This window comes from Haematobia irritans, chromosome 3 (assembly GCF_050003625.1).
Source record: "Haematobia irritans isolate KBUSLIRL chromosome 3, ASM5000362v1, whole genome shotgun sequence".
Taxonomy (NCBI): Eukaryota; Metazoa; Arthropoda; class Insecta; order Diptera; family Muscidae; genus Haematobia; species Haematobia irritans.
The window spans coordinates 166,744,388-166,758,590 of NC_134399.1; positions in this window are offsets into that span (position 1 = coordinate 166,744,388).

The window sequence follows — 14,203 nt, forward strand, 5'->3', positions numbered from 1 at the left end:
TTTTATTTCTATAGAAAATTTTGTTAGACTTTTATTTCTATAGAAAATGTTGTCAAAATTTTATTTCTATCGAAAATTTTGTCAAAATTTTATTTCTAATGAAAATTTTGTTAACATTTTATTTCTATAGAAAATTTTGTCAACATTTAATTTCTATAGAAATTTTTGTTAACATTTTATTTCTATAGAAAGTTTTGTCAAAATTTTATTTCTATCAAAAATTTTGTCAAATTTTTATTTCTAAAGAAATTTTTATCAAAATGTTATTTCTATCGAAAATTTTGTCAAAATTTTATTTCTAAAGAAAATTTTTTAAAAATTTTATTTCTATAAAAAATTTTGTCAAAATTTTATTTCTATAGAAAATTTTGTCAAAATTTTATTTCTATAGAAAATTTTTTCAACATTTTTTGCTTCTATAGAAAATCTTGTCAACATGTTATTTCTATAGACAATTTTGTGAGCATTTTATTTCTATAGAAAAGTTTGTCAAAACTTTATTTCTAAAGAAAATTTGGCCATAATTTTATTTCTATAGAAAATTTTGTCGAAATGTTATTTCTATAGAAAAATTTAATTTCTAGAAAATTTGTCAATTTTTATTTCTCTAAAAAATTTTGTCAAAATATTATTTCTATAAACATTTTGTCAAAATTTTATTTCTATAAAAAAAATTGTTAAAATTTTATTTCTATAAAAAAAATTTCAAAACTTTATGTCTATAGAATATTTTGTTAAAATTTTATTTCTGTAGAAAATTTGGACAAAATTTTATTTCTATACTACATTTTGTTACAATTTTTATTCTAGACTGAAAAACAAAGCATGCTCGGTTCCAAAGATTTTGTCTTTACTTTAACAATTTTGGTATTAATTCCGAGCCAAAGAAGCGGAGAATACAATTGAGGATACTTTTAAGACACAATTCTCTTTTAAATTTCGGTTTTCTGTTCTTGCTTCTAGGAAGCAAATTTTAAGTTTTCGTTGTTTTCATCATATGCTATCAAAGCCCTTTAAAAACGAGTTAAGGACAACTTTATTTACCAAATTTGAGACTCGACTTCCAGAAGAAATTATGCTATGTTTCAAGTACAAAACGTCTTTAAAATAAAGTGTTGAAAAACATATCCTAGTTTTTAACGATTTTTTGCTTTGTAGTCAAGATGCAAAAAGACAACAAATTTAAAGACAATTTCATTAATTTTAAAGAATTTTTCTGACATTTTTATGACACCCAGTTTTAAGTCAAATCACTTAATTATTAGAATACTACGACTTTATTGAAAAGTTTATCGACTTTTACCCAAGGAAAAAAACTTTATAGTAGAGAAATGTGTCTTATATGCTAAGCAAAATTTGCATTCGTATTTTAAGGACATGAAATTTTTGGCCTCACGACAATATTTTTTTCAGTGTATAGAAAATTTTGTCAAAATTTTATTTATATATATATATATATATATATATATATATATATATATATATATATATATATATATATATATATATATATATATATATATATATATATATATATATATATATATATATATATATATATATTTATATTTATATATATGTAGATGAATATATAAGAAAAATTAGAGTAATAATTCCAGTATAAAATAAGAGGTAACTTAATGTGGAAAAATTAATTGTAAAGGAATCGTAAAAGTGGTTTTGAAAAGAAAATGTTCGAGACAGAGCAGTCTCGGATGTCATGCTATTGTCATAGTTGTTTCTAACACAGCTAAAAAGCGACAATGCTTCTATGACGAACAAGCGGGTGACAATTGCTTCTGTCGCTGTAAATTCGCCAGTCTCACCTAGCCACATTAGCTCTATAGGATCTTGTGTCCGTGTGCGTATGTTTGCCAAGTTTACATATTTTGGTTTTGTGTGAACATAAACAAACTCCACTAACAAACAAATTAACAAAAATAACAAATAAAATTTGTAACAGGATGACACCACAAACAAGGACCACCAGAACAGAACAACAAAAGTTTAATAAAACAATAACTGATAGTGACACCAACACCACCAGCCATGACAAAACAAATAAAACCCAACACGGAAACAAATAGAGCCTGATGCAACCACAAAAGCCACACATATATACATACACACAATACCGAAACCCATCTGCCATTAAAGGTAACAACAATCGATCCATGACGAAAACCGAATTCGAAAATGACCCATATTTATGTTGAGAGGGTATTTATTTTTTGTTTTGTGTTTGTAGTTTTTAGAAAAGCGTATGTAACGGATGTTGTACTAGCTAGTGTCATAGTTGTTAAGTTTTCGGAGTGTGTGTGTGTGTGTGAGCGAATGAGGCTGATGAGTGTTTGTTACGGAATTTTGGCTTCCACAACGGATGTTGTTACAATTGCATTGCTATTATTTTGTTGTTGTTGTTGTATATATTTGTTAATTTATATAATTTAAATATGCGATAGTAGCGGTGTTATGAATATAGTCCTATTGTACTTATGGACACGTGTATATCGGGCCGGCCACAGAAAGACTAGGGTTTTTTGTGTGGGTACGGATGTGAACTTTTGTGTGTGCCAGTGTGTGTTCGTGTGTACTTGTGTGCGCTGATAACTATTACCCAGCGGCGGAAATCGCTCTTCATAAGGCCTTTTAAAAGGCATTTATTTGCAGACACAAGGCATTGACTTCCCATTACATATTCATTGTATTTTTACACAGGGTGTCATAGCCGAACAAGGGCTCCGACTTCAACTTACAGCATAAGGGCTAATATAAGGTCATTATTTTAAGGCCTTTTAGGAATTGCCTCAAATAAGTTCTTTCTAATGTGTGATAAAATAAGGCCTTTTATAATGTATACATCAAAAGGATTTATGAAGCATATATAAATAGATGCCTCTTAACAGGTGTTTAAAATAATGCCAATTTATTGCCTTTTTATGAAGGCTGTTTAAAAGGCCTTGTTTACATGCTTTATAAAGGACCTACTCCAAATTTCATATATAAACAAGAAACCCAAAATGTGTGCAGAATTCTTTTTATTTTATTTTGTACTATATAAAATTGTACTATAAAAAATAAATCACCTTCTTTATAGGAACTGATTTCGTATTGGACGTCTGATTTCCACATATTGAACAGATCATTGGCTTTCATGGTAGAAGTTGCCGCTAAATAAATAAGTAAAATTAATATATTAATGTAATTCAATATAGTATAATATTCGTCAAAAAATATATACTTACCGCATATTTGACACTTCAGCTACTTAAAATAAAAAACAAACACAGCGACTTGCTCCAACGAAATCACAAACCCGAATGAAGAAACACGTGTTGCTTTAAATTGTGCAAAATTATTTTTATTATTAACTTTCGGTTACTTATAAACTTACGGCATAAGGGCTTATCAAAGGTCTCTTAGATTAAAGAAGTGCTCATATGAAAACATGACTTGGTTTTTTTTAAAGCCGTTATATTGTTTGTGACTCGTTGTCGAAAAACTTATAAATTGGCTTACGGCATAAGGGCCTTTTAAAGGTCTCGTAAATTATAAGAGCTTGCTATGGGAATATGAGTTGCTTATTAAAAATCGTTTTATTTTGACTTGTTGCAAGAACAGACTGTAATTCACAATACCAAACAAGGCCTATTAGGAGTTCTATAAAATGTGTCTTTAAACATATGTTCCAGATAAACCATTTCAAAAGGTCTCGACAAGTATGCTATGAGAAAAGGAATAGCGATCTTAGTAAATAAAGACCTTTTTTAAGGCCTTTTGTTTGCAATGAATGATGAATGAGTATCAACTTTTTTTGTAAAGAAGGAAGAGGTCTTACAAAAGGGATTATTTTATAAGACCTAATCGTATGAGTATTACCTCTAAAATAAGCGCTCCGTGAATGCTTTAAATCGAAAGTGCTCTCGATTTACGCCGCTGGGTATGTGGTCTACCTTTAATAGCCGTGTACGACATGAGTGCTTCATGCAAATACACGCTTGTATGCATTCCTGTTAAGTCAAAAACATACAAATATTCGCTGACACTTATGTTAGAAATTATAGCAGTGTGTTTTGCACACAATGTACAATACACAAATTTGTTTTCTCGGAAACAAAATGTTATGAACAAACTAAATAAAAAGCATGTATATACGGCCTTAAGTTTGGCCGTCAGAATCTTAAATACTCACCACCATGAATCAATTATCATAGTTTCCTTTGAAAAGTCTTCGTCGTAGCGGGTTACTTGGAGGTATATAGAATTTCAGGAAGATTTGACATCAGATACTATCCCAATCAGATTGGTTTAAAAGGTGCGCTTCCTGACAAAATTTTGACAAAATTTTCTATAGAAATACAATTTTGACAAAATTTTCTATAGAAATAAAGAATTTTGGTAGATTATTTTTGGCTCGAGTGGCAACTATGATTATGAACCGATATGGACCAATTTTTGTGTAATTGGGGATCGGCTACACTCAAAAAAAAGTGAACTCTCTATTTCACTAAAGCCAATTTAACTTTATCTTAGTTCATGGAATTATTATGTTTGGAGAAAGTTGCCTTTACTTTAATAATTTTTTGTTTACGCTAGTTAAATTAACTAAAACCGAGGAAAAAAATATACTCAAATGAAGCATAAAGATTAACTAAATTCGTGTATTCCACAAAATAGTTCAGAATTTCTTTAAATTTGTAAATTTTACCAAAAAGGCGTCCATCATAAACTTCGTATGTCACTAAAGACATTCTTGCAATTTTGAACTCCAAGTTTTTCCTTCAAACTACAAAATTTTCTTTAACAAGTGAAAAAACTTAGTTATGTCTAATAAATTTTCTTGAATTTGTCGAAAAATATTTACTTATTTTTATGACATAGGCGTGATGCCAACGTTTGTAATACTGTTTAGTTAAAATTTTTTACAAATATTCAAAATTTTCTAAAATTAACCGAAAGTTATTTTCCTGGTGGGTTCACTGTTTTTTCGGTGTATATATAACTATAGACCGATATGGACCATTTTTTGGTATGGTTATTAGCGGCCTAATACTAACACCACGCTGCAAATTTCAACCGGATAGGATGAATTTTGCTCCTCCAAGAGGCTCCGGTGATCAAATCTGGGGAACGGTTTATATGGGGGCTATATATAATTATGGACCGATATGGACCGATATGGACCAATTCTTCCGTGTTTGTTAGAGACCATATACTAACACCACGTACCAAATTTCAACCGGATCGGATGAAATTTGCTTCTCTTAGAGCAATCGCAAGCCAAATTTGGGGGTGCGTTTATATGGGGGTATACGTAAAAGTGGACCGATGTGGACCAATTTTTGCATGGTTGTGAGAGACCATATACTAACACCATGTACCAAATTTCAGCCGGATCGGATGAAATTTGCTTCTCTTAGAGCAATCGCAAGCCAAATTTGGGGGTCCGTTTATATGGGGGCTATACGTAAAAGTGGACCGATATGGACCAATTTTTGCATGGTTGTAAGAGACCTTATACTAACACCACGTACCAAATTTCAACCGGATCGGATGAAATTTGCTTCTCTTAGAGCAATCGCAAGCCAAATTTGGGGGTCCGTTTATATGGGGGTATACGTAAAAGTGGACCGATGTGGACCAATTTTTGCATGGTTGTGAGAGACCATATACAAACACCATGTACCAAATTTCAGCCGGATCGGATGAAATTTGCTTCTCTTAGAACAATCGCAAGCCAAATTTGGGGGTCCGTTTATATTGGGGCTATACGTAAAAGTGGACCGATATGGCCCATTTGCAATACCGTCCGACCTACATCAATAACAACTACTTGTGCCAAGTTTCAAGTCGATAGCTTGTTTCGTTTGGAAGTTAGCGTGATTTCAACAGACGGACGTCTGTTTTATTATTTCTTGCGAAATTTTCCACAGCCCAATGAAAATTTCCTCTTTTTAAATATGTCTCAAACATTTTATGAACTAAACGCGGGTATAAAGTTCAATGACCGTACACATAAGTTCAATATGAACTAACGCAAAAGAAAATTTTCGTACGACTCCCAAAAATAGTAGGAATGAACTACTATATGGTTAAAATTACCATGATTTGGCGCCAATGATTTTCTTCTTTATTTTTAGTTAATTTTTTCTTCTATGCGAGGGTGTAATTTCGTGAATTGCAGTTAAAAAGTACAACGGGGCGTTAAATTTTCCTGGTTTCAACAACGTTTTGTGGAAATCTCAAAATGTGGATTATAATTTAGTTCAATTTTCGTATGAGGTAGTTCATTCTTCCTATAAAACAGTTTACTTTGTTCTGTGTACATCAGATTCTATATTCTAGAGGAATCTTAATAGTACAAGAAAATCCGATGACACGAAATTACGCTTTTCATGTGAATATTAATTCTATAATTTTTTACCCGCATTACTCAAATAAGCAAGGGAAGTAAAGTCGGGAAATTTTACTTCAAGTTTCGTACAATTTTGAACAGTGCGTCTTCTATCCCTTTACGAAGCTAAATCAGGAGGCCGCTGTATATCAGAGAACGGCTGCGATCTATCGCAACCGACCAGTGTATTTAGTAAACACCAATATTTGCAATCTTAAAACACCAATTGGTAAAAAAAATTCAACCATCAATATCCAATGCAACCGACGACTTTCGGTGTTTGTTAGTATGAGTGTTGGTCTCTCGTAAACACCGTAGTAAAACAATCACACAAATTGGTTACCCATATCTCAGCAGTTTGGTATTCTCTTATTTCGTACACTCTCAATTCTCTTGAGCTAATGCCAACTGCTGGTAATTCTTGTTGTTAAGTGCAATCACACTTAAGTGCCACACTCGTTTTTTTTACCGAGCTTACAAAAAATCCACAAATTTAAAGACTATTTCATTAATTTTAAGAATTTTACAGAATTGACTCCAGGGCTGTGGAGTCGAGCCAATTTTGCTCGACTCCGACTCCGACTCCAGCATTTTTCATCAGCTCGACTCCGACTCCGACTCCGGAGTCGACTCCGGGTAATATAACTAAATCTCATTTTAATACCACTAATTTGTAGTTCTGTTGTTGGGGTACCGTAAGTGGATCGATATAAAGTATCGTATTTTTTTATGTGTGCAAAAAAAGGTCTTAATTTCACATTAGATGTCAATTGAACTCTATATTTCAAATTTAGGGCAATGCTGAATAAATAAAATAATGATATAAATACCCATCATAATATGAGAAGATACCAACAGTATATGTATTTGTGGACCAAAATTATTGATACTATCTCAAATCCTTTAAATTTGTTGCGAGCTATATAAAGCTTTATATTTCCATATGCATGAATTTGAATCTGAATCGATTTAGACAAAATTGTGTATACTTCTACAAAATCTATGTACTTAAAATTTAAATCTAACGTTAAAATTGTGTTACCTCCCATAACACAAATTTAACGAAAAATAAAAATGCAAGGAAAGTCTAAAGTCGGGCGGGCCGATTATAATATACTCTGCACAACCTTGTATTTAGATCTACATTTTGATAAAATCTCAAATCAGACTTCTACAAAACTCGGGCAATATTTGGGAAATATTTATAATTGTTTAGACAATTTCGCAAAAATGCATTTATGATTCATTAATTGAAAAAATTGAAAATTTGAGTCATTTCTACAAGTTTTCGACTTAGCAGCAATTTTTCCAAAATTGTATGCTCACTGAATATAATTTTCGAAAAAATTTTGTCTAGTAAATAAAATTTTGCAAAATTTTATATAGAAACAAAATTTTGGAAAATTTTTTACAGCAACAAAATTTTGACTAAATTTTCTATAGAAATAAAATTTTGGCAAAATTTTCTATAGAAATCAATTTTTGACCAAATATATAGAAATAAAATTTTAAATAAAATTTTTATAAAAATAAAATTTGGCAAAATTTTTTATAGAAATAAAATTTGGCAAAATTTTTTATAGAAATAAAAGTTTGAAAAATTATCAATAGAAATACAATTAAAAAAAATTGAGTAGCAAACAACATTTTGCAAAATTTTCTATATATATTTCTATATATAATAAAATTTTTAGAAACAAAATTTTGATTAAATTTTATATAGAAAAAAATATTTCTATAGTAATAAAATTTTGAATACATTTTTTATAGGAGTGAGTATCAGTGAGCATCAGTAAGAAAAAAAAATTGAGAAAATTTGCTATAGAAATAAAATTTGACAATTTTTTCTTATAGAAATAAAATTTTTTAAAAAATTATCAATAAAAATACAATTTTAGAAAAATTTTTGTGTAGTAAATAAAATTCTGCAAAATATTCTACAGAAACAAAATTTTGACTAAATTTTCTATAGAAATAAAATTTTGACAAATTTTCTATAGAAATAAAATTTTGACCAAATTTTCTAATAAAAAAATCTATTACCATAAAATTTCGGCAAAATTTTCTATAGAAATAACATTTTGAGCTAAATTTTTATAGAAATAAAATGTTGAAAAAATTTTTGTGTAACAAACAAAATTTTGCGAAATTTTCTATAGAAATAAAATTTTGACTACATTTTTTATAGAAAAGAAATATTTCTATAGTAATAAAATTTTGAATAAATTTTTTATAGAAATAAAATTTTGATAAAATTTGCTATAGAAATAAAATTTTGACCAAACTTTTTTATAGAAACAACATTTTGACAAAATTTTCTCTAAAAAACAACTTTGAAACAATTTTCTGTCAATATTCCACATTCATGGCCTTAAAATATTCCACATTCATGGCCTTAAAATAAAAATAATATCGATTGTTCGAAATATTTCAAATAAATTGATATGGGCATTAAAATAGATCGATCCAGCCCATCTGCTAGTCTAACATTCTAAGAAATATAAAAAGATAGCCGTAATTGGAAGTTGATTTTCATTTACAATCATGCTGTACATTGATCGAATGAATAACGCAATGGAAACTAATATGCGCAAAAACTTGCTTAGTTACAAAAATGTGAAGTGTTTTAAAAAATTTGGTTTAGCCGGAGTCGGAGTCGAGCAAAATTTTTACGACTCCGACTCCAGCAAAATCTTCAGACTCCGACTCCGACTCCGGCTCCACAGCCCTGATTGACTCACGCCTTCTTTTATGTAAAGATTTAAGTTGAATCACTTAACTATAAGGACAAAACGACTTTATCGGCTTTTGGACAAGGAAAACAGTTTATATAAGAGAAATTCATAAATGCTATTATAACCAAAATTTGCATTCGTATTTTAAAGACATGAAATCTTTGACCTCACGACAATATTTTTTTCAATGTATGTACACCAAGAAATTCCAATCTAATATTCAATGCATTTATTTTGTACATTTTGAATTTTACAAATTGTGCGTATGAGTGATTCAAATTTATAATAATTATACGCACTCTCTAACTCTCTTAACAGGTTGGCTGATAAGTCCCCGGTCTAACAAAGAAAAACACATTTTTTTTGCCAAAATTCTTTTTTATTATTCAACAAGAGCGATAGAACGATTATAACGACCTTCCAATTTTTTAATATCATTTTGGTAGTACTCCTTCGGTTTTGCCTCAAAATAGGCCTCAGTTTCGGCGATCACCTCCTCATTGCAGCCAAATTTGTTCCCAGTGAGCATCCTTTTGAGGTTTGAGAACAAGAAAAAGTCGCTGGGGGCCAGATCTGGAGAATACGGTGTGTGAGGAAGCAATTCGAAGCCCAATTCATGAATTTTTGCCATCGTTCTCAATGAATTGTGGCACGGTGCGTTGTCTTGGTGGAACAACACTTTTTTCTTCTTCATAAGGGGCCGTTTTGCCGCGATTTTGACCTTCAAACGCTCCAATAACGCCATATAATAGTCACTGTTGATGGTTTTTCCCTTCTCAAGATAATCGATAAAAATTATTCCATGCGCATCCCAAAAAACAGAGGCCATTACTTTAGGTTAGGTTAGGTGGCAGCCCGATGTATCAGGCTCACTTAGACTATTCAGTCCATTGTGATACCACATTGGTGAACTTCTCTCTTATCACTGAGTGCTGCCCGATTCCATGTTAAGCTCAATAACAAGGGACCTCCTTTTTATAGCCGAGTCCGAACGGCGTTCCACATTGCAGTGAAACCACTTAGAGAAGCTTTCAAACCGTCAGAAATGTCACCAGCATTACTGAGGTGGGATAATCCACTTCTGAAAAACTTTTTGGTGTTCGATCGAAGCAGGAATCGAACCCACGACCTTGTGTATGCAAGGCGGGCATGCCATTGCACCACGATGGCTCGCTTAGTTTAGGAGATATGAGCAAAACAAGTTTTTCATATAAAAAATTAATTTTTTCGGGATTTGTATGGTATTTTCGATTTTTTGGTTGTGTCCATGAATTAAGTTCCTTTTCGCTCTAGGACGCGTAGTTTAGAAGATATGAGCAAAACAAGTTTTTCATATAAAAATTTTAATTTTTTCAGGATTTGGATGGATGCCATTACTTTGCCAGTGGACTTTTGAGTCTTTCCACGCTTCGGAGACGGTTCACCGGTCGTTGTCCACTCAGCCGACTGTCGATTGGACTCAGGAGTGAAGTGATGGGGCCATGTTTCATCCATTGTCACATATCGACGGAAAAAATCGGGTGTATTACGAGTTAACAGCTGCAAACACCGCTCTGAATCATCAACACGTTGTTGATTTTGGTCAAATGTGAGCTCGCGCGGCACCCATTTTGCACAGAGCTTCCGCATATAAAAATATTGATGAATGATATGACCAACACGTTCCTTTGATATCTTTAAGGCCTCTGCTATCTCGATCAACTTCATTTTACGGTCATTCAAAATCATTTTGTGGAGTTTTTTGATGTTTTCGTCGGTAACCACCTCTTCCGGGCGTCTACTGCGTTCACCGTCCTCCGTGTACATTTCACCACGCTTGAATTTTGCATACCAATCAATTATTATTGATTTCCCTGGGGCAGAGTCCAGAAACTCATTATCAAGCCAAGTTTTTGCTTCCACCGTATTTTTTCCCTTCAGAAAACAGTATTTTATCAAAACACGAAATTCCTTTTTTTTCCATTTTTTTCACAATAACAAAAGTTGCTTCACAAAAGACGCTCTATCTCACAAACTAATTGACTTACAGACGTCAAATTTTGACACGAATCATTTGAAGGTTGGTACTATATAAAAATAATATGCATTTAATACTTGCAACGCCATCTATGTGTCAGACCGGGGACTTATCAGCCAACCTGTTATTTCACTAAAGCCAATATTTTAGTTCATGGAATTATTATGTTTGGAGAAAGTATTCTTTACTCTAATAATTTTTTTGCGTACGTTAGTTAAATTAACTAAAACCAAGGAAAAAATACACAAATGACGCAGAAAGATTAACTAAATTCGTGTCTTCGACAAAATAGTTCAGTATTTCTTTAAATTTGTACATTTTACTTCCAATGCGTTCATCATGAACTTCGTATGTCGCTAAAGACATTCTTGCCATTTTGAACTCCAAGTTTTTCCTTCAAACTACAAAATTTTCTTTAAGAAGTGAAAAAACTTAATTATGTCTAATAAATTTTCTTGAATTTGGAGAAAAATATTTACTTATTTTTAGGATATCGGCGTGATGCCAACGTTTGTAATACTGGTTGGTAAAAATTTTCTAAAACTATTTAAAATTTTCTAAAATTAACCGAAAGTTTTCTTCCTGGTGGGTTCACCGTATTTTTCAGTGCGATGCAGTCTTTTTGGACAAGTATTAGAAAGTACGAAATTAGACTATTTGAACATTTTAATTTTGGACAATTAAATTTCGCAAAAAAAAAAATAGAAAATCAATAAAAAAGGAAGAAAATAACAGGTTTAAATCCCTGCTGAGATTTGAACCTGTGCCATTTGATTTTTCAAATCCATGGAAGTTCTTTTGATAAGGTTTTGCAAATTACGATAATTTTTAATTTTTTGTAAATTTTGAATAGAAATAAGTATATACAGCAGAAAGTTCGGCCGGGCCGAATCTTAAATACCCACCACCATGAATCCAATATTATGTTATAGATTGCTTTGGAATTTCAGGGGTGTTTGCCGACAGATATCCTCCGAAGCAGAGCAGGTCAATCAGTACACTTCCCGAAGATAAAAATTTTACATATGAAGACTATATCAGACTCTGGACTTATAAGAACCATTTTTGTTTGAGATTTAGAGGAATTATTAATATCTCTTGTAAGTGTGCACGAAAATCATGAAATGACGCCTTGACGCCATTATTTAAATGATTACGAGAAGTAAAATCTGGACATTTTACATTCATTTTCAACCAATTTTTATGATCAGTGCGTGCGCCTTCTATGCCCTAATATACTTCTAGATTCCCAATTTCAGGCAAATTGGATAAAAACTACGGATTCTAGAAGCCCAAGAAGTAAAATCGGGAGATCGGTCTATATGGGTGCTATTCCAATACATGGAGCGATACTCACTGTTTTCGGCATACCTTTTTATGGTCCTAAAATACCTCTAGATTCCCAATTTCAGGCAAAGTGGATAAAATTTACGGTTTCTATAAGCCCAAGAAGTAAAATCGGGAGATCGGTCTATTAGGGTCTGTACCAAAATATGGACCAATACTCACCATTTTTGGCACACCTCTTTATGGTCCCGAAATACCTCTAGATTTCCAATTTCAGGCAAATTGGCCAACAACTACGGTTTCTACAAGCCCAAGAAATAAAATCGGGAGATCGGTCTATATGGTGCTATACGAAAACATGGACCGATACTCACCATTTTCGGCACACCTCTTTATGGTCGTAAAATACGCCTACGTTTCAAATTTCAAGAATATTGGATACGGTTTCTATAAGCCCAAGATCCCAAATCGGGAGGTCGGTTTATATGGGGACTATATCAAAACGTGGACCGATATAGCCCATCTGCCTGCAGACAAAAGACAATTTTGTTCAAAATTTCAGCACGATTGCTTTATTATTGAAGACTGTAGCGTGATTACATATATATATCGTCTTAGAATTTCTCCCTGATCAAGGATATATATACTTTATATAGTCGGAAATCGATATTTCGATGTGTTACAAACGGTATAAAAATATCCCGAGTAAAAATTGAGAGATCTAATTTGATACAATTAGATGTGAGTAGATCCGAAAAAATGGTAAGATCTAATCATGTCTAGTTTCTATGGAATTATATCTGATCAGATCTCAATATTGGCCTAGATCTAATGTCTTTGATATGATTATATCTATCCCTATATATAGGGAGACACCGTGGTGCAATGGTTAGCATGCCCGCCTTGCATACACAAGGTCGTGGGTTCGATTCCTGCTTCGACCGAACACCAAAAAGTTTTTCAGCGGTGGATTATCCCACCTCAGTAATGCTGGTGACATTTCTGAGGGTTTCAAAGCTTCTCTAAGTGGTCTCACTGCAATGTGGAACGCCGTTCGGATTCGGCTATAAAAAGGAGGTCCATTGTCATTGAGATTAACATGGAATCGGGCAGCACTCAGTGATAAGAGAGAAGTTCACCAATGTGGTATCACAATGGACTGAATAGTCTAAGTGAGCCCGATACATCGGGCTGCCACCTAACCTAACCTATCTCTATATATATAGTTGGATCTGATATTAGATCTCGTCATATGTGGAATTATATATAATTATATCCAATTCTGTCTCATCATATCTCGGTAAATCTGTTTAGATCTAAAGTGGCCAATTTTGAGCTCTAATCATATCTAATTAGATCTCCCAATTTTTACACGGGGTATTACAAAAATATATGCCGAAAATAAAAACATATCGTACATAGAAAAATATTTTTTTAGAAAAATATTTGATGAAAAATTGCTGCTGGTGAGATTCTTTATTTTTTCCATTCATAATAATAAAGAACATCACGGGAAGTAGTTAGAATGTCATGCCGTGTTGTCATATTAGATTCGTATCACAAATATTTGAATTTGCATCGTCTACAATGGCGTTTATGGCTGAATGGGCAAAAAAGTTCTGTTATGGCGCCAACATACCCAGGTTCAACCCCATGGGAAAGCGAAGAAAATTTTCAATTTGTAAAAATTAGATAATAAAAAAATAAAAGTGCAACAAAAATATTAATAAAAATAAAAAGTGTTTTTTAAATTTCTTTATGCAAATGAAC